The sequence below is a fragment of the Lepidochelys olivacea genome (assembly GCF_965140295.1).
Source record: "Lepidochelys olivacea isolate rLepOli2 genome assembly, chromosome: 1".
NCBI classification, from domain to species: Eukaryota; Metazoa; Chordata; order Testudines; family Cheloniidae; genus Lepidochelys; species Lepidochelys olivacea.
In genome coordinates this window covers 339,948,561-339,968,819 of record NC_140411.1, presented here as the reverse complement: position 1 = coordinate 339,968,819, position 20,259 = coordinate 339,948,561, and the positions used below count along the sequence as shown (strand labels likewise).

The window sequence follows — 20,259 nt, the reverse complement described above, 5'->3', positions numbered from 1 at the left end:
AGCCAGAGCTGGTGGAGGTGGCAGTGTCATCTGGGTCCCTCTCTTTGGCCTGGTCTGATCAGGACATCTCTCAAGATTAACATGAAGGTGGTCAGGAGTCCCAGGAGATGGTGTGGGTGGCAGCCATAATGGTGAAACTTGCTCCTTCCCCCTGCTCTTGTCTTTCAGTCAGCCAGTGTCACAGTAGCCAACTTTTCCCCACCCCTAGAGTCTCTTTTTGAGGACTGCAAATGGAGTGATGGTCAGAATAGCCCATCTTCTCATTATTTTGTCCACCAGTTAGGCCTAATTTCCGACACACCAATTTGGGTTCATTGATTTCCGGTCCCATAACACAGTCCTTGAGTTATATCACTAGGCCTTCTTGTTTGGACTAATTTAGTCTTTCTGTCTCCCTTTTGCATCTTTTCCCATCAACATTTACTGTTCTAGGTTTTCGCAATACTTTAAAAACTTTCTCACAGTTGAGCTCACAATTAAGGTCAGTTTGTAGGCCCAATTATTACAACACCACAGCAAGCCTGGAACTACCCAATAATCTCAGGAATTGTCCTTTCAGAACAGCACTGAGGCACCCTGAGTGGTTAGTATGGGGAAATTTGTGCTGGTCCTGTACCTGTTCTGTGAATAACCAGGGATATCAATGGAACAATTTACACATGGACCAAGGACCAAATTCTGATCCCATTCATGTCAATAGCAAAAATCCCATTGCACCCACTTCAATGGGAACAGGATTAGGCCCTTATTGTACTTTAAAAAACAAGTCAAACTTGTTTGCAGAAGTTGCTACATGTTCCAGCTTTGCTCGTAACTTCCCTGTACAATTGCACTGAACTAATCTTCTCCAGAATGTTTATTCTTAAACGCACCAGTTACTAGGCAAACAAGTCCATTAGATTTCTTAATGTTCCTCATCTTGGACATAAAACCACAATTCGGATCCTTGAGTTAGTGAGCTCGGGGTGGGGGTGGGAAAGCAAACACCTGTTGTTGGTCTGTGAGAAGTCTGTTAACAATGAGGCTGTAGCTGGAATTCTAACTGCTGAGGTTGTTAATATTAACAGAGTTAGATTCTGAACAATGACAAATTTCGCATTCTGTGGTGCTCGCTCTCTCTCTGTCACGTTCTCTCCTTGTTTTAACTCTAAGCTGTGATTAAGAGTGGGCAAAGATACAACATACACATCCTTCTGAGTCCAAATATTTAAAACAGACAGACACTCATGCCCGGCTGGATGGGTAACAACAGAATAAGAACAAGCCAATTAATGTTTCATAGCCATACAAAGGGGATATTACACAACGGCTCAGCTGTGTGGTGCCGCAGCCAGGAAATGGCCTGTGTCTGCAGTCCTTACTTGGGCTGATGGATCATCAAATTCAGGGGGAGTTCCTCCTGAGTGCAGACTGTGGATGCAGGTCTAAAGGGTTAATTTGGAAAAGGCAGATCTTAAACGTTGAGTCTTGGCCTCAGGATCTGATTGACAAAGCTGAGTTTGCTCTTCAAAGAGGGGAGGGTTGTGGTCTAGTGGATTAGTCATGGGTCTTGGAGACTTGCTGGACTTAATCCTAGCTATGACGTTGATTTACAGTTCCTTCGCGCAACTCACTTAGGACCTGGGCCTTCATCATTTCAACCAGAGCAAGCTCAGACCCTTAACCTCTCTATGCTTCAGCTCACTCATCTGTAAAATGGGGATATGTAACACAGAGGCCCATTGGTGCGTCACTACTCTGTCAGCAACTCTTGTCAGGCCTGACATACTCACTACACCTCAACGCTGTTGTCATAATCTGTATCTAAAAGGTGTCATGTAAGGGTTCATATACAAACTGGTAACATGCTGGTCCTGGAAATCATTGTGGGATGTGTATACAGGATGTCTAGAATGGGTTATAAATATGTGCTAGAATTATGTTCTTAAAATGGAAAGCAATGCCTAATTCATGCCTGTTCCAGACAAAGGCATGTGGTTCTGCCTGTTTGAATGTGTCTGCGATGTACATTAGGCAAAGCGTGACCAAAGACAAAGAAAAGCACATTTACATGCAAGGTAAACAAAGCCATCAACCTAGCGCAGAGGTTCCCAAACTTTTTTTATTATGTACCCCTTTCCAGACCTACCAGCTGACCATGTACGGCATGCCTTCTCATCACTGATACTTTGTGTGTTCTTCTTAACACTACCTGACTTTAGCCATCTGTCAATATTTCACTGTTACAAACAGATATAGTTATAGTGCGACATATACAACTGAAAAAAACCCTGATTAAGTTCCGAGTGCAGTTAGAATGGACAGTTGCTGGGCAACTGAACCTGCGCTGTATGGTGATAGGAAGTGAGGGCTCTGTACATAAGTGTCTCAGTGTATCTGTGTTCTCATTGGTACATCTTGACATAAATTAACTACCGTATGTTATATAATAAATTCCCATAGTTTTAAAGCTCTGTCTGAGTAGCCTCTTATGAAAATGCAATAAATAAAATAATTAATAGATAAAATCCACCATTATACAATTTCTCCCGTGCACCCCCAGAGATGTCTCGTGTACCCCCAGGGGTATGCATGCCATAGTTGGGGAACTCCCGACCTAGTGAATGGGGGAGGGAGATAGCCTCTTAACAATCATGACAGGGGGTGAAGAGTGCACCCCTCCAGGAAACCTTCCTTCTTCTTGAAGGATGGTCAGTGAATTTTGGGGGAAAGCATGGCATCTATCCTCCTGCAGAAGAGAGAAAGGCTTTGTCTGGACTTAGTTTTCAAAGAATACATTTCAAAGGTTTACTGGACTATATAAAAAAGGAGGGAGAATCTCATAGGGGGTCTATCACTTGGAGCAATCAAGGGGCCAGAACTCTTGAAATCACAGCAGGTTGGGTCCTTCAGCCAAGCGGGCTGAACTCTCTGGGAAGTGAGGCAAAGATTGTAACTTGCTGAAGTTAAGTTTCAGTCTTAGAAGCCTAGTTTTACTTTTTGTTTGTAATTATCTGTCTTTACCTCTCATACTTATTATCACTTAAACCTTTGACCTTTTCTTCAATAAACGTAGTATTGCCAATTTCAAGAGATCAAAAATCATGAGTTGGACCCCCCCAAATCATGAGATTTTAAAAAAGATGATATTGTGTTTCTTAGGTCAGTAACTCCCCCTGCCCATCCCCAGGGTGTGCGCATGTGACAATGAGTGTCAACCGCTCTCCCACATGTGTTGGATAGTGTGATTTTGGCCCCTGTTGCAGGAGCTCTCAACCACTCATCTGCTCATCTCCTGACCAACAATTAATGCTGTCTCCCAGTGCCCCATCAGTTCTGTCCCCCAGCCCCTATTATCACCACCCATATCAGCACAGCCCCCCTACTTCATTGTTGCCCACTGCCCTCAGTTCACCCTCCCAGCACTCACCCCATCTGCTCAAAATCCACCATCATACAGTCTCCCACCCCTTCACTCGCCCTGCAGTTCCCAGGCCATAGTTCATCCCTCCCAGCCTCATCTCTGCGTCTCTTAGCATCCTTCACCCTCCCTAGGCCTGGGGGTGGGGGCTGCAGTGGGGGCCTCTCTCCCACTTCTTAGGCTGGCAGGGGAGCCCCTTCTTTCAGGGCTGACAGTGGGAGCATCACCACCTGGGACTGACAGCAGGAGACCGCGAGCAGAGGCTCCCACAGTCAGCCTTGCGAGGTGGGGCTCCGACTGTCAGCCCCAGGCAGCTGGGCTCCCACTGTCAGCCCTGGGTGGCTGGCCTCTGGCTGTCAGCCCTGCGAGGAGGGACTCCAGTTGTCAGTCTTGTAAGGAGGAGCTCTGGCTGTCAGCCCTGGGTGGCCAGGCTCTGGCTGTCATCCCCGCAAGGAGGGGCTCCGGCTGTCAGCCCCACGAGAAGGGGACAAGGGAGGCTGACAGCGGGAGCCCGGCTGTCTGGGGTTGACAGCAGGAACCCCGCGGCCCTGGACTGTTGGCAATTTCTAAGTAAAATTAAGCCTCACTCATGATTTATTTAGAAATCACATCTCTCATGATAAATTTCCCTGTGGATACCATCTGATTCTTTTTTAACTGACCCAGCTGTTTTGGACAATGAATCATTGCCCATCAGACAATTTCTCACATGAAAAGCACCATGTCAAGAAGGGGAAAAAGCATGATGTTTTTAATTGATGTAATCTGCTTTACATTATCAGACAGGATCACCAGAAAACAGATGTGCTGTAATACATGTCTGGAATCTGAGTGTCTTAACTGGGAGAGAGATTTGGAAAACAGTTATGCAGATCAGTTATGCCTCTTTAAAGGTTTGAGTTTAGCATTCAAAACAGAGAGGTTACTACTTTGCTAGCTTGCTCCCACCAGATAAGCCCTAGGAGATGATGAACTCCTTTTGTCTTATAAGATGACAGAGAAAAACACTTTGTGATCACTTTGGAGAGAAAATAAACTGCTTAGCAGTTCATTTCTGATGAGTATAATGGAGAAAAAGCTCAATACTGAGAGCTGTTTGTACAGCCTTTGATTCAGGATAATGCTAATGCAATTATGCCGCAAGGGACATAGATGTAATAGGTCTTTAAAGATAACACTTGCCTTTTTAATAGAGGTAAAGATTAATCATAAAAGAGGACAGTTCAGGAAGGAGGGCTGAAATAAGGGAGTCATGACAGTATTGGGTCAGGTTTTTTTGTCCCTTTATATCTTTGTCTCGGGGGAAGACGTGGCATCCTATTAAAATTTGCACACAACAGGTAACTGAGGACAATGAGTTGATACCAAAGTGGGAGGGGTCCCTGGAAAGGGTACCACAGCCCTTTCGGGTGAGTGCCTGGGAAGACAAACTGCTAGCATATTAAGGGATCTGAGGTGAGATTTGAGACCACAAAGCAAGGGAGTTCTTTTGGATTTCCACCTGGGTGGCTAATGTGGGGATAATCAATTAAAGTGGGATTTCTACATGCAACTTCTCCTACTAATCCATGATCTTAGAATTTGGTCCATGACTGAATGTATATGCTGGAAAAAGAGTTTGGTTTGGGGCATGATGAAGGGGCACGCGCACACACACACAAACGTATATATGAATAACAAGGTAAACTAAGCTGCTCTTTTCCAGTTGAACATCTCAACTATAGGGTTGTCCCAAAGTGTACTCCCAGATAAGGTCTTCAGAACCCTAAAAACGGGTTAGAGCTGCCCTTTCATGATAACTGCGTGATGAGGGCAAAGCTGATCAGGTACTTGGTGTTGGACAGAAACAATAATCAGTTTCTACTAATCTGTCATATAAGATACAAGTACAGGACAATATTAGGTGCTGATTGCATATATTTGTGTTACTTGTTATTTACGGTGCGTGTTGATGCAGATAGATTAAGCTAACCGTAATCTAGATCAAGAGGGCTTTAATTTTAACTGGCTGGTGGCCTGGACTTGGAGGGTGAGATGAATGTCTGGAATAGCTTTCCAAATGGGAGACAGATCTAGTGTAATGGTTAGATCAGAGGACTGGGAGTCAGAACTTCAGGTTCTGTCCTCAACTCTATGTGGCTTACTCACTCCGTCTGTACAATGGGGATAATGATACCTTTGTGAAGGTCTTTGAAACTCTCCAATGAAAGCTGCTATGTAAGTACAAAGCATTATTATTGAAATATATTTTAGGTCACGTAGGACTTCACAATGTGCTGCACACCATGGTGCTCACCCAGACTAGCATGTGACAGGACTCAGATCTTTAGGCTCTAAAACCACAGGCTACTATCTCTTGAGCTAAAAGAGAAACACCTCTGCCTGACAGCAGTAGAAGGCCTGTGATAAACATCTGAAGAGTTTGGAATCTCTCCGGTAGAGGGTAGTAGCACATACGAGCATGTATGTATGCATGGACACACCTACGTACACACACATATACACACGCACACATTCACTCTCTCTTCCTAGCCATTACATTCTAAGTACTAAAGTGGCAGTAGAATATACTGACACACCGTATTGTCGTCCCTTAAAAAGTGTGAGGAAATATGGAGAAATGTGCAAGAAAATTTCTGGAAGTGGTATCTTCCCAGGGAAAAGGCTTGAGAAACGTGAGGTTCTACAAACTTTCCTGACAGCTCCCACTGCTCCTCAATGGATAGCAACTCGAGGAGTGATAGTCACAAAAGTGTGGGAAAATAATATTACAACTTACAAATAATACTTGACATTTTTTAGAATGTTTGCTAGCATATGGGATTTGATCCATTGGGAGAGGGGAAAAGACACTGTTTTTGTCAGTGAACACAGCTATTCACATGGTGAAATTTTGTAATGAGCAAAATAGCAAATATTCTTGCATGTGGAAATGTCTTTTTTTTTTTTTTTTCCAAATAGACAGTTTTTCCGTTTTCATAGCAAAACAGCATTCTTGTAGTCAGATGCAGGGCATTGTACTTTTATTTATTTTTTGGTCTGTGAAAAAATTATGATCTGTGAAAAGGTTAATTCCTTAGATTGTAAATTCTTTGGGATTGGGAGTGTCTTTTTGTTCTGTGTTTGCACACCCCCAGCCCAATGAGGTGATGGTCTGTGACAGGGGCTCCCAAGTGATCTTCCAGTACAAATAATCAATAATAACAAGAATAATTAATAGGAGAAGTTGCTAGATAAGTGTCCTGCCCTCAGGGTACAACCAGCCAGTGAGAGTTTGTTCTGATGATGTAAGGCTTGTCATTTAGTATGTTACCTGGGCCTGGTGTGGGTGAGGTTCTGGGAGAACGGATTTCTTCTGCTAAGAGAACTGCACCGCTCTCTAGCCTCTCACGGAGCTAAATCTTTTTTAGTTCTGAACATTTACTGCCCGTAAACCCCTACATGTTCTTTATGAAAATCTTGCTGTGATCTATATGTTATGGCTCGTCTCACGTCAGTACATTAAGGGCCAGTTAGAGCCTCTCTTCCCCCTTAGTGCTTTTGCACTGGAGATAACCAGGGGTCGCTGAGTGCCGGGAGTGGGGACGCTAGCATTGCAGGCAATGATGAACTCCCCATAGGGGTTTATGTCTGGGTGGGTTGGGGCTGTGGTCCAAGCTCCCTCTGCTGCTGCACATTGGCATATGCCGGGAGGCCAGGGCTCCCCTTTTTCCTAAGATGTATCATGACACGCCTGTGGGTATGTTCCACATGGAGTCTGTGCTATGTCTGCACTGCAGTTAGACACCTGTGGCTGGCCCCTGCCAGCTGATTTGGGCTCCCAGGGCTTGGGCTAAGGGGCTGTTTAATTGTGGTGTAGAAGTTCTGGACTGTCTCTGTTCTAGGCAGACCCAATGCCTCTAGCTACCACTGCTCAGGTGGCACATCTCGCCTTCCTCCCTACTGTCCCTCCACCCATGTAGCTCTGTCTCTAGGAGCTTTAACTGAGCCCTGTTCATGGATTCCCCCCCTCCTCCCCCCCAACAGCCACCAATTAACAACTTGGATTATCTGGCTAATCACTTTGCCAATTTCCTGTGTTAAAATGAGGGCATCTCTGCTGGCTGTGTTTGCAGTTTGCTAAGTGTTGAGCACTAGGCATATATTTGAACTGTCAATTCATTCGTTTCATTTCTGTTCATCTGATTTACATAACTCTGGGAATTTCCTTATCTGTGAGGACCAACGCTGGGTTTGCTGCTAAGCTTTGAAAAAACGTCTCTTGTGCTGCTGACCCATCCCATTTAATAGCTCCCTTCAGAATCACAAATGTCTTTCATTTACATGCTGAGAAAGGAGGGATGATGATGTTGCAAGGCTAGGACAAGACTCGTTTGTCTAAAATTTTGCACTTTTTGCTGGCACCTTTTAAAAGAATCTTCTTGGTTGGGAGCTGGAAGATGGCTAAGGGGAATTGCTGGACATGAGATACGGAGCCTTTCCTACAGAAGCGCAACTGTAGTGATCTGAGTTCCTGCATGGGTCGCCAGCAGGGTGCGAACTGGGGATTTTCAGTACCGGAGCACAAACTAAAGGCGTGACTCCATTAGCTCATAGTAGTAGTAGGCAAATATCCGCTAGCAGACCAGCCAGTAGAGGGAGACGTGACACAGACTTTGCAGCTATGATATACTACCACATTACAATAGGGCAACCAGATGTCCCATTTTTAAAGGGACAGTTCTGTTTTTGGGGACTTTTTCTCATATAGGCGCCTATTGCCCCCCACCCTCTGTCCCGTTTTTTCAGTTGCTATCTGATCACCCTACATTAAAACATGTTGGGTGTGGGAGGGACGGGAACCCTGGCGTGACAATGCATTAGTCCTGCATCAGCCTGGGAAATTAAATATGACAAACTCGGTTAAGGAAATCTTAGGGTTGCAGTTTTAAGACCAAAAATTACCAGGAAGTGCTAAAGTTCAGTGGTCTACAACACTGTGAACTTGCCCACTCATCTGTATTGCATATCCGTAGTGTATTCTACTTGTCTCTTTCCTATGTAGTATCTAATGTAATACACTGACAGCATTTGTTAGTATATTAAATTCTATATTGATTTGCAAGGAAGGATGATCAGAGGGAGGTTATGAAAAGAAATACGTTAAAGATTATGAGGCACTCTGATACTATGGTAATACAATAATATCTCACATAGGAAGAAGCAAAAAGCTCAGATAGAAAACTCAGCTTCAGTGTTCGTTTAAATACTAAGAAGATCCATTTTCTCTTCATAAATTTGTCAGTGAATGGAGTGTTCCTGAATCTGGGGGACAGATGGCATAAGATGCCAAGCATAATGCAGCAGTCAATCTGCAAACATCCTTATACGGCTGTGGCTGCATTGCAGTTCAGTCTTAACCTGCAATATCCCGACTTTTCCAGTGCTTGATCGCTATAGAATAGAGACTTATTCATTGCAGAATTGTGTGGTGACTGTGCATACAAGTCCCATGTATTTGTTGGAGCCTCTTTTAGGGTGAATTGCAAAGGCTTGATATGTGAATGTTGTGCAGATTTCAACCATAATAATAATAACACTTTTCATTTGCAGAGTATTGTACAAATAACCTTCCTAGCAAGGGATTATCACCCCCTCTTCCCCAATAGATGGAGCGAAGAAGGCAGAGACTTCACAAACTACAGTGAGTCAGTGGCAGAGCTAGGATTAAAACACTGGAGTTCCTGATTCTTAACCCCTTGTTCAGCCCACTAGGCTATATTTCCTAGTGGTAAAATAGGACATGAATGTACTTTAGAGCAGAAACCATCAAGGCCTCATTTCCTTTCCTGGCAAGTCCCGAGTTCAGTATTTTGTGTTTGGACTGCAGCAGTTTGATGAAAGCAATGCAGGAAAAAAGCTCCCTGCTTTATTTTAGTTGTGTGCAGTGTACCAACTATTGAATGGGGGAGAACCCAAAAGTTTAACCATGCTAAGAAAGTTTCACATTGTGCTTTACAATGCATTTGTAATTAATGTAATATATTCTCTTAGGGTGAAATCTACCCCCGAGCAAAGGGCTAGTTTTCAGTATCAGTACTGTCTTCAGTATTGCGGCAGTTTCCTAGTGGAATAAAACCTTTTGGCCTGTTAACAAGGAGGTATCTTCTGGTTTTCAGTTGTTCTGCAGAAGGTGAATTGAGTAGAGTTAAGGATGTTAGGGTGACCTTACCTCTGCATTTCCATAGTTTCAAACATTTTTGTTATTGGTTACAACCTTAAATTTGAATTTCCTGGCTTTCTAACAACCGTTCTTTTGTTAAACTACAGCCTTCTTCCAAAGAGCTTTCCTCCAACATGTATTGTCAACCTTACCTCCAGGTGAATTAAGTTTTTTTTTTGGTCTGGGAACTTAAAATATGGAAGATTTAAAACAAAAAGAAATCAGACTAAAATAAACATTGGAATTCTTATAACTCATTGTGGTGGCAAAGACGGTCAAACCCCTAATCTGTAATGGTAGCTAATAGTGCAACAAAGTGGGAAATGGATCCAGACAAGTCCACACTCCTCTTATGACTATTTAAGATTGAAATTTCGCGATACTGCATTTGCACAGGGCTCTTTGCCAGCATGGAACGTACTGGAGCAAGAAAACCAGGCAGCTTTTGCAAAGGATATAAAACCTCATGTTTCAGGGCATAAGGCAACCTCTATCTAATGGGGGATAGGAAGAAACTTTCCTTGGGAGCAGATTATTATTTTGATAGTAGGGTAGCACCTAGAGGCACTGGCTGATCTCAAGGCCCCATTTTGCTAGGTGCGGTGCAAACTCATAGAAGATGCAGTTCCCTGAGGTTCTTACAGTCCAAGAGTGGAAGGGGAAAGAGATGAGCTCATGTTCACCCAGTAAGTGAGTGACAGAGTTATAGAACCTAGGTACCCTTATTCCTATGGCAGTGCCCTACGCTCTAGGCCACCCTACCTCCCATGCTAACCCATAACTGACTACTATAGAGTTTTGCACTTTCCTCAGAGGCAGCTGATACTGGCCACTGGAGGCTACTGGAGTAGCTGGACCAGTGACCTAATTCAGTATGGCAACTCCTATGTTCCTGTGTACTTTTAGAGGATGTAGGAAAGGAACCTGGGTATCAGCAGAGAAACATAATCTACTTTATTGTCTAAATAATATTGCAATACTTTTTACCTTGAACAAAATTAACCCCCTAAAATGTGGAGCTTTATTGGGGAACCAGGTCTGTGTCTGCGGAGAGGAATGGCAGTGATGCAGGAAAGAACCACTTGCTTCATCAGCAGTGCAGTGAAGAATAACTCTGACCCTTGCCCTTGTTATTCAGTTGTCCACTAGGCAAACAGCAACAATGTTTTAAGCAAGCCTAACAGCATTGTCCGTTGTCTGGAACACGTAATAACAGCATGGTGAGTGAGAGGTTTTTTAAAATTTGTGATAGATGGTTTGCATGGGAAAACAAGCAGCACAGCTGTGTTGTGCAATAGAAGTCAGGGAGAGAGGGAATATTGTGAGTTACGTTACTAAAGCAACACTGGAGCGAATTTCTTCTAGGGTTATGTTAGAGACAAACACGGCCCACTAGGTATAAGGCAAATTTTTCAAACTTGGGTGGCTAACTTTAAGCAAGCGCCAACTCTGAAATTTTTGGCTTTAGCTCATGGGGTATGATTCTGCAGTGCTTTTTCAGACAAAATGCCTTTTAACTTCAATGGGGATATTGCTTGAGCACGGACTGCAGGACTCGGTCCGTTATGTATGATGAATGAGAACAGACAGAAAAAACACTTGCTCTGTGATACAACAGAGTATTGTGAATGGACCAGAAAGTTTCAGTGTGGCCTTTCCCATTCTTTTATATCGATCTATTCTGAGATATGTAGACGGAGAGTCTGGAGACCCATGTTCTGTTATATATGCCACTGACTTGTATGTATGTATGACCTTGTCTTAGTCACTTAATGTCACTGAAATTTCAAAGAATAAACCTGTCAGGCATGGTCTAGATAATACTTAGTCCTGCCTTGAGTGCAGGGAGCTGGACTAGAAGACCTCTCGAGGTCCCTGCCAGTCCTATGATTCTATGTGTAAATGTTTGACTACAGTACAGTAGTAGTACATTACAGTACAGTAGATATTGCACATCCTGGAAGTCCCTTGTTCCTGGCCAGGACACAGATAGAAATACCCCAGCAGTAGTCACTCTTGGTTTCACACTGGACTAGAGTGGGGCCCGGAGCACATCCTCTCATCCAAATACCCATGAACTTTGGGGAACTTTGGATCCAAGTCCAGGTCTGAACTTGGCAGTGTGGGTCCATTTCTACACAGACCCAAGTGCTTTCTGGGACATGACTTAGTGACCAAATTTTTTTACTTTCAGTTATTAGTTTTGTGTTGGTTTTGGTGGTGTGGGTGCTGGGATGGGAAATGACAACAGGCATTAAGTCAGTTGTGGAACCAGCAACAGAATCAGACTCCCGCTTCCCTACTCTGACCAGTAAACCACCCAGTCTCTTAGCTGATAAGAGGTGACAGTGCGACCAGCTAGAACCTTAAGGCATGCTGGAGCTTACCTATTATGAAAGTGCCTGTGAAGACTTTTCCTATTTATTTGTGCCAGTGTGTTTGGTGATTTAAACTTAGCCTGTCTGTGGAGAATCCAGGAAGAGAGAAACAACAATCTGTGGTTGTTTAAGATCTTTTTTGTGACATGGCTTACTGTTGTTTGGTCAATTTCACATCTCAGAGGACTCTTCACACTGGAAACGGTGTATTTTCACACCATTAGTGCTCGCTGATTACTTTCCATAGCATGGCTAGGGTAAAGTGCACAACAAAACCTAACTGTATCATAATTAAGATTGTTAGCTATATAGAGCTTGACGATGTGAAATCTGCTGCATGACTACTGTTGATTTAGTATGACAGATCACCTGCTAATGCAGTGGAAAACTGTTCAACGTGTAAGTCTCAGTGAATGGAAAATTTAAGTTTTATTCCTTCATTGGCTGTTTGTTTGACAGGGCCTGTATTTGTATTTTTTGTGGCAATGAAGCACATTGAGATACTATGGCAAATGCACTCTGCCATAAGTACATTTCATTCATTTTATCTCAGGATTTGAATTTTCATATTTAAATCACAGTTTGAACAGTGGTTCTCAAACTAGGGGCGCCACTTGTTCAGGGAAAGCCCCTGGCGGGCCGGGCCAATATGTTTACCTGACGCATCTGCAGGTTTGGTCAATTGTGGTTCCCATTGGCTGCGGTTTGCTGCCCCAGACCAATGTGGGCTGCGGGAAGGGCGGCCAGCACATCCCTTGGCCCGCGCCGCTTCCCGTAGCCTCCAATGGCCTGGAGCGGCGAACTGCAGCCAGTGGGAGCCGTGATCGGCCGAACCTGCGGAAGCGGCAGCTAAACAAACCGGCCCAGCCCACCAGGGGCTTTCCCTGAACAAGTGGCTCCCCTAGTTTGAGAACCACTGCAGTTTGAACAAACTAGAGAAATGTGGAAGGGCAAAGATTCTTGCACCTTAATACATCTTTATATGCACTACAGTTTAATATTGTAGCTATTGTTTTCTGTTAGAAAACTGGCAAAGATGGAATGCATTTGGATGCAAATACGTGTTCTAACAAAGTTCTTGAAACCCTAATCTGTGCTTGTAACTCTATATTAAAGAGAGTAATTAGGATGGGAAATGATACAAACAAATTCAAATTATAGAAGGTGGACGTCTTGTGGGATGCTGCATGGTCCAATGGTTTTAGACAGTGATAGGGTATCAGGATTCCTTGACTGTCTTCCAAAGTTTGATCACTGGCTGTGTGATGCTGGGCAAGTCACTTAATCCCTCTGTGCTTCTATTATACCCTTTTTTGAAACGTGTTAAAAACGTACCTAGATCACAGAAGCGTTTTGTGGCTTAATTAAAGGTTTGCAAAGACCCAAGCCCCTAGGATGAAAAACTGCATGGCCAAGACTTCTAAAAATAGGAGCCCAAAATTCAGCTCCTAAGTCCGTATTTAGGCACCTAAATAGGCGGTCTGATTTTGCAGAAGAGCTAGGCACCCACCAGCTCCCATTGATTTTCACTTTTGAAAATCAGATTCCTTATTTATTTAATATACTATATTAACTTTAGATGTAGGCTGGGATTTTCCAAGGTGCTTAAAAGTTTTGGAGACTTGGGATGGGATTTTTCTAAATTGCTAAGGGATTTAGGAGTAGTAAATATGCTTCTAATTCCCTTAGGCACTTTGAAAGTCTCACCCTTCGCTATTTCCCATTTAATGGGAACTGGGCATCCAAATCACTTAGTAGCTTTAAAATCTCAGCCATTAGGTGCCTAACTTTAGTCTAATGTTTTTTAAATCTTGGCCTATCTGTGAAAAATACCATACAAGTTTTCCCTTTAGTGTGAAAATAATTTATTGGTCACATTGTGGGAGAGGGACAAAATCCTGCAGGACATTTTCACAAGGTAGAAAACTCACTTCACTTGCTGTCTTCAAAGGCATTGTACTTTTCCACCCATGAAACTTCCGATAAAAATACATTCACACTTCAAAATCTTACCGATCAGTTTGTAAAGACATTGATTTTTGCCATTGATTCTGTCATCCCCAGCATAGTCTTGCCTTCCACAGTTTCAGGACTCCACAACTAGTTTGGAAATGTAGCTTCCATAAGACAGCTCCTTATAGGGAGTGGATCTGGCAAACACTTAAGCACCTTCATAGCCTCATTAAATGCAATGGGCACACTCACATGCAAAAAGTTTCTCATACTTAAATGTTAGCAGGAGAGGGACTTATGAGAACTTTGTAGAGAGACAGGCTATGTGCATCACGGATTTAAGCCCTGATGCAGGAAAGCATTTAAGCAAGTGCTTGACTATAGGTATGTGCTTACATCCTGTTTGCTTCAGTGATGTAAGCACAAGCTTAAAGTTAAGCAAATGCAGAAGTGCTTTGTTGAAGAGGGGATGGACTTAAGCATGTGCATAAGTGTTTTGCTAAATAGAGGCCTTAATACTTTGGTCACCTTAGAATCAGGAGGGAACTGACCACTTCCTTCCCTGGCTTTCCCCACGGTCTGAGTAATGGATCTACCAGTCTTAGCAGACTACATGCACCATCCTTCCAGCAGCAATACCATGTGGGATGTCATTTGATAGAACTCATCAGCTTAGCAGCAGACTGGAGTCTGATCAATACTTGGAAAGGAAACTCCCAAAGAAAACTCAAGTTCTATGGGAAATATCGATGGAGGTTCACGTAGTGTGTTACTGAGCCAGTGCCGTGGCATGCTGGAATGTGCTATTTGTATGCGATGCAAATGGGAAATCTTGAATCTCTTCTTGTCATTAAAGATCATGTGGCACTTCTTGTTAGATTAGAGGGTTCAGTGTCCTGTACAAATTCCAGGTGTGCGGTTGCATTCTGCTTGTCTAAAAATTCCCCCTGTTCTTTCTACACTTTTGTCTTGTAATGTTGCAGGGCACTGTTAAACAGCTGCTGCCTTCCGCCCAGTAGGAGAAAACTTTGGGATATTTGGATGAAACATACTTTATAAATTGCATTCATTCATCTATAAAGATTGCATTTGCGGTCAACAAGGGAGGGAGGAAAATACCCAAAGATAAAAGTGGGTTGCTGTAAACTAACACCATGGAATGATCGGCAAGTGTCTGCGAGCCCCCACACAGCTAATACTGCAGATAAAGTTGTCTGTCCAGAGAATATTAGGGAACAGAGTTCAGAAAAGCATTGTAGTGTACAATGGAAATAACTAACTCAGGATGGAATAAGACTGGATTTTGGATTGAATTTACTTATTATCCCTAGTGATGTTTAATAAAATCTGTTTCCTTGATAATCATGCTGCTTTGATGTTGGGTATACAGTGTTTACTAGAACTAAGCAGCCTTTTATAGAGAGTAACATGCAGAACTTTTGCTTATTTTAACCCTAAAGAGGAACAAAGATTTCAAAATATTGAAGACCCCAGAACTAAATTTTTGCTCTTGATTAAAATCTTGATGTTAAAGGAGACATTAGAGCCTTAAACTAAAAATATTCTCTAGCTGGACTGATGGGCTCAGTGGTTCTGGAGCGCTCTGGCTAGGAAGGGAAGTAAGGGATATAGGACATACATGAACAAAACATGAGAACAGAAATGGGTAATGACTGTGGTTTCCTATGCCTCCATTTGCATTTGTTCATTTCTGGGGAAGAGTTGGTGGTGACCTTGCAAGAGGCTGTAGGTCTGCCTCCTTGAATTCAGGGGAAAAGTTGCTATTGTGGGAACTAGTGAGAAGGATTGAAATGTTGGAAGCTGGGGTAAGAGAGTCAATTCCGAATAATGTGGTGGCAGAATGTTCTGATGCTTGGTTGGTTTTGGGAGGAGGAGGAAGAGGGGGTAAGGAGAAGGGAGGGAGAAATACAGTTTGCACAAATAAATGAATAAATACAGCAGACATAGATTCTAAAGTGAGAAGGGGCTCATCAAGTCAGCCCCCCTGCATATCACAGGCCATGAAACCTCCCTAAAATAATTCCTGTTTGAACTGGGCAATGTGCATCTCTGGTGCAACTTCAGTGATTATGCTAGAGTTGAATTTGGCCCTTAAGGCTCAATCCTGCTCCTGCTGAAGTCAGGAGGAGTTTAATGGGAGTTGGATCAGACCCTTAAGGATGGATGAATGTGGCCCAGTAGCTCTACAATTAAACTAAATTCCAGTCCATCCATACACTTTAATCTCTCCCCCCTACATCACCGGTGACAACTTCACCAAGACTGTTTGGAGCTGTCTGTAGGTATGTCTACACTGCAGTCACAGTGTGCTTGCAGCACGTGTAGACAAACCCCAACTAGTTTTAATGTAGCTAGCAGTCAGGCCTCGGCAGTATGTGCGTGAGCACAGGCTGTGCAAGCCCATCCCAGAACCCCGATAATTACTTGTGCACGCTGAAGTCTGTGCTGCTATGGCTTTGCTGCTATCACACCCGGTGGTGGCAACATACCCTTTGATTCCTCTCTCTCTCTCTCTCTCTCTGGCTCTTGCTAAGCCCTGTTCCTTCTTCCTCTATCATATCTATGCAATCCTTTCCTTCCTCTTGATCTCCATCCCTAATTCCCTGGGCCTTTCCTGAATTAATCCCCTCTTGACTACTACAACCTCCTTCTCTTTGGCTTCCGATATGTCTCTCCTCTCCCTTTTAGTCTTAAGGTTGTCGCTGTCTTTCATTGCTCCCCTGGTTACATCCTCTCCCTAACCAGTGATGCCACTTTGGGGGCTGTGAGCCCCCAAAGGAGAGGCGGTTGTAGGTGCCCACCATTGCTGAAAGTTGTCACTCTCGGGATACTTTTCACCACCACAGGCTGCATGAATCTAGCCCAGTGTTTGTTCAACACTCACAACGTGAAGAGTGGTCTGTGAGTGCCAAAAGCTATCATTCAGCGAGGATTGTCCCATTTTGTCCTTCGAATGACAACAACCATTAAAGAAATACGGTGTTAATCATAGTGAGTAGAACTCTTAAGTTCCCAGGAAACATTCAAGGGGCAGTAAATTCACATCCAGGGTCTGGTACAACTTCTGTGCCCAGAGTCTTGCCAGTAAATGGAGGAGGAAACACATTAAAATTTTTACGGCAGCTGAAACCCAGGCATTTCCTAGAGCAGTGCCTACTGAAAAGGAACATAAAAGCCAGGTCTTCATTTGTTTCATTGTTTTAGAACGGCAATGAACTTGAGTTCAAAATGGAAGCTTTCTTTAGTTTTACAGCACCATGAATGTACACAGTAGGTAAAACGAGCTGCCCGGATAAGCGATCCCTTCCTTGAAGCACTTGCAGGCTAAAGACAAGAGACTGCTGTGGTACACAACCAAACGCATGCAGAGCACAGGGTTGTTTATATGCGTCAAAAGCATCCGAGAACAGGCCCCGAGGAGTTCTTTGGAGGAACAGGAGGGTGCTTGGGGGCAATCCTATGAGCGAGAGGCTGAGCACCCTCATTGCCTACAGAAGTCAATGGGAATTGAAGGTTCTCAGCAGCTAGCTGACTCAGGACATGTGTGATCATTGACTAAGCTGTTCTAAGCATTAGGGTTGGCATGAAAGTAGGGTGACCAGATGTCCCAATAAAATTGGGACTGTCCCAATATTTAGTTGTTTGTTCCGTGTCTCAACCGATGTACGGTCGGGACGCCATTTGTCCCGATATTTTGCTTCGGTGGCACTCTGGCTTTTTTTTTTTGCTTGGGGTGGCAAAAAACCTAGAGCCGGCCCCGGTGGGGGCATGAGCCTGTGGCTGCCCCCCCACGTGTCCTGTTTTTTTGTTCTTGTCATCTGGTCACCCTAAGTGAAAGAATAATTTCATTCATTAAATAACTACAAGTATTCAGGCGTAATGAAATCACTGCATAGGTCTTTACAAATCCTGTTGCCCTGCTTGGTTCTTTATTGCTCAAGCCGTTAGATACAATGTGTGTGAGCCCCAGAATGCAGTGCATTGGTTCCACGGTGCACCGAAAAGCTATTATCTAAGCCCAGAAGCACTGAGCAGAAGTCAGTGAGGTTACCCTGTTTGTAGAAACGCACAAGTCAGATCAGAATCTGGGCCCATTGTTTAGTGAAAGATCTCTGGAACACCATGCTATCCCGTGCTTAAAAGGTCACTTCTGCATGTAGGCAAAATTCACAACATACCCTTTGTAGCAATCCCAATAATCTATTCCTAACTTCCTGTTATAGTTTCCTTATTACTTACTATGAACTACAAAAGTCTTTCTGTGTAAACGGAAGCGTTCTCTTTCCTAATCACCATCCTCCTGCGCTTCTCGGATTCATTTATCCATTCATGCAATTATTCATTCAGTTCTTTCACATCCAAGGGAGCAATTGTGAGGTCACAAATGCTTGACTGTGTCATCAGATCTATGGATCATGAAGGAAGAGCCTGGCTATGAAAAGGAAAAGCTTTTGTTTATTCACAGACACCTAGATAACCAGCAATCCTGGAAAATGAAAAGTCAGAGAAAGTTCATGGGAGTTTAATGAGGTTGTGATCAAATATTAACATTTTAAGAGCTTGCTGGAGCATGGCTGTGGTTTGTTCAGGTTGCTAGTGACTTGTCTTTTTATGGAGTGCCATGTGGTTGGCAGAATAATGTACTGCTTGAAGGAAAACATATCCTGGTTCTTTTTATTTGATAAAAATATGATAATTAAGCTGTATGACCGTAGGCTGTTATCTTGTCAGATAAGCAATTGGCTGTGAGACCTATAGGGCAAACCAAGGTGCTGCAGGAAATATTTTTTGATTAGCCGTACCGTAGAAATTGCCATTCTGAACCAGAACCAATGTTCATCTAGTGTAGTATCCTGTCTCTGACCAGTACCAGATACTTCAGAAGAAGATATAAGAGAGATACATTAAAGGCGGGGTTTTTTTCCCCCACTCTTGGAAGTTAGTGGTTGGCTTGTACCCTCAAACATATATATCCTTTATACATTTTCTCCTATCTGATGTAACTGTGGATGTTCATATTATTCACGTACACACCTGATCCTGTTTTGAATCCTCTTACGCTCTTTCCTTCAGTAATCTCTTGTAGCAGTTTGTTCTGAGGATTAGTTTTACATTGCGTAAAAAGACTCATTAGCTAGTCTTCTTCTCCATCTGAATCAGGATTGAACAAATGGTGCTGGGGCACACTGGGCTGCTGAATGTGCCATCTCATCTTTCAAGGGAGATTTACAGCTCTGGTCCTGACCTCTGGTGATCCTTTCAGATCCCATGGCACTTTTAACAATAATTGGGAAGTTATTCCAAGTATCTTGGCCAAGGATCACTAAGCAAGCGCTTATGAACATTTATGAACAAGGCCTCCTAAAATCTCAGAGAGTGAAGTATTATTATAGGTGGGAAATTTAGGCAGAAGATACTAAGTGACTTACCTGAAGTCACATGTTAAGTCAGTGGCAAAACTAGGAATCAGAGTAGCAGCCGTGTTAGTCTGTATTCGCAAAAAGAAAAGGAGGACTTGTGGCACCTTAGAGACTAACCAATTTATTAGAGCATAAGCTTTCGTGAGCTACAGCTCACTTCCTCAGATGCATATCGTGGAGACTGCAGCAGGCTTTATATATACACAGAGAATATGAAACAATACCTATTCCCACCCCACTGTCCTGCTGGTAATAGCTTATCTAAAGTGATTTCCAGCACAAATCCAGGTTTTCTCACCCTCCACCCCCCCACACAAATTCACTCTCCTGCTGGTGATAGCCCATCCAAAGTGACAACTCTTTACACAATGTGCATGACAATCAAGCTGGGCTATTTCCTGCATAAATCCAGGTTCTCACATCCCCCCACCCCCATACACACACAAACTCACTCTCCTGCTGGTAATAGCAGCTATTACCAGCAGGAGAGTGAGTTTGTGTGTGTATGGGGGTGGGGGGATGTGAGAACCTGGATTTATGCAGGAAATAGCCCAGCTTGATTGTCATGCACATTGTGTAAAGAGTTGTCACTTTGGATGGGCTATCACCAGCAGGAGAGTGAATTTGTGTGGGGGGGTGGAGGGTGAGAAAACCTGGATTTGTGCTGGAAATCACTTTAGATAAGCTATTACCAGCAGGACAGTGGGGTGGGAATAGGTATTGTTTCATATTCTCTGTGTATATATAAAGCCTGCTGCAGTCTCCACGATATGCATCTGAGGAAGTGAGCTGTAGCTCACGAAAGCTTATGCTCTAATAAATTGGTTAGTCTCTAAGGTGCCACAAGTCCTCCTTTTCTTTTTGCGAAAACTAGGAATAGAATTT

At 43.4% G+C, this 20,259-nt stretch overlaps 1 protein-coding gene across 3 annotated transcripts in view; it reads left to right on the top strand.

Moving 5' to 3' along the window:
- CAMK1D (calcium/calmodulin dependent protein kinase ID) overlaps positions 1 to 20,259 on the top strand; it is a 369,044-nt gene that overhangs the window by 134,672 nt on the left and 214,113 nt on the right. The gene's annotated exons all lie outside the window — the stretch shown is intronic.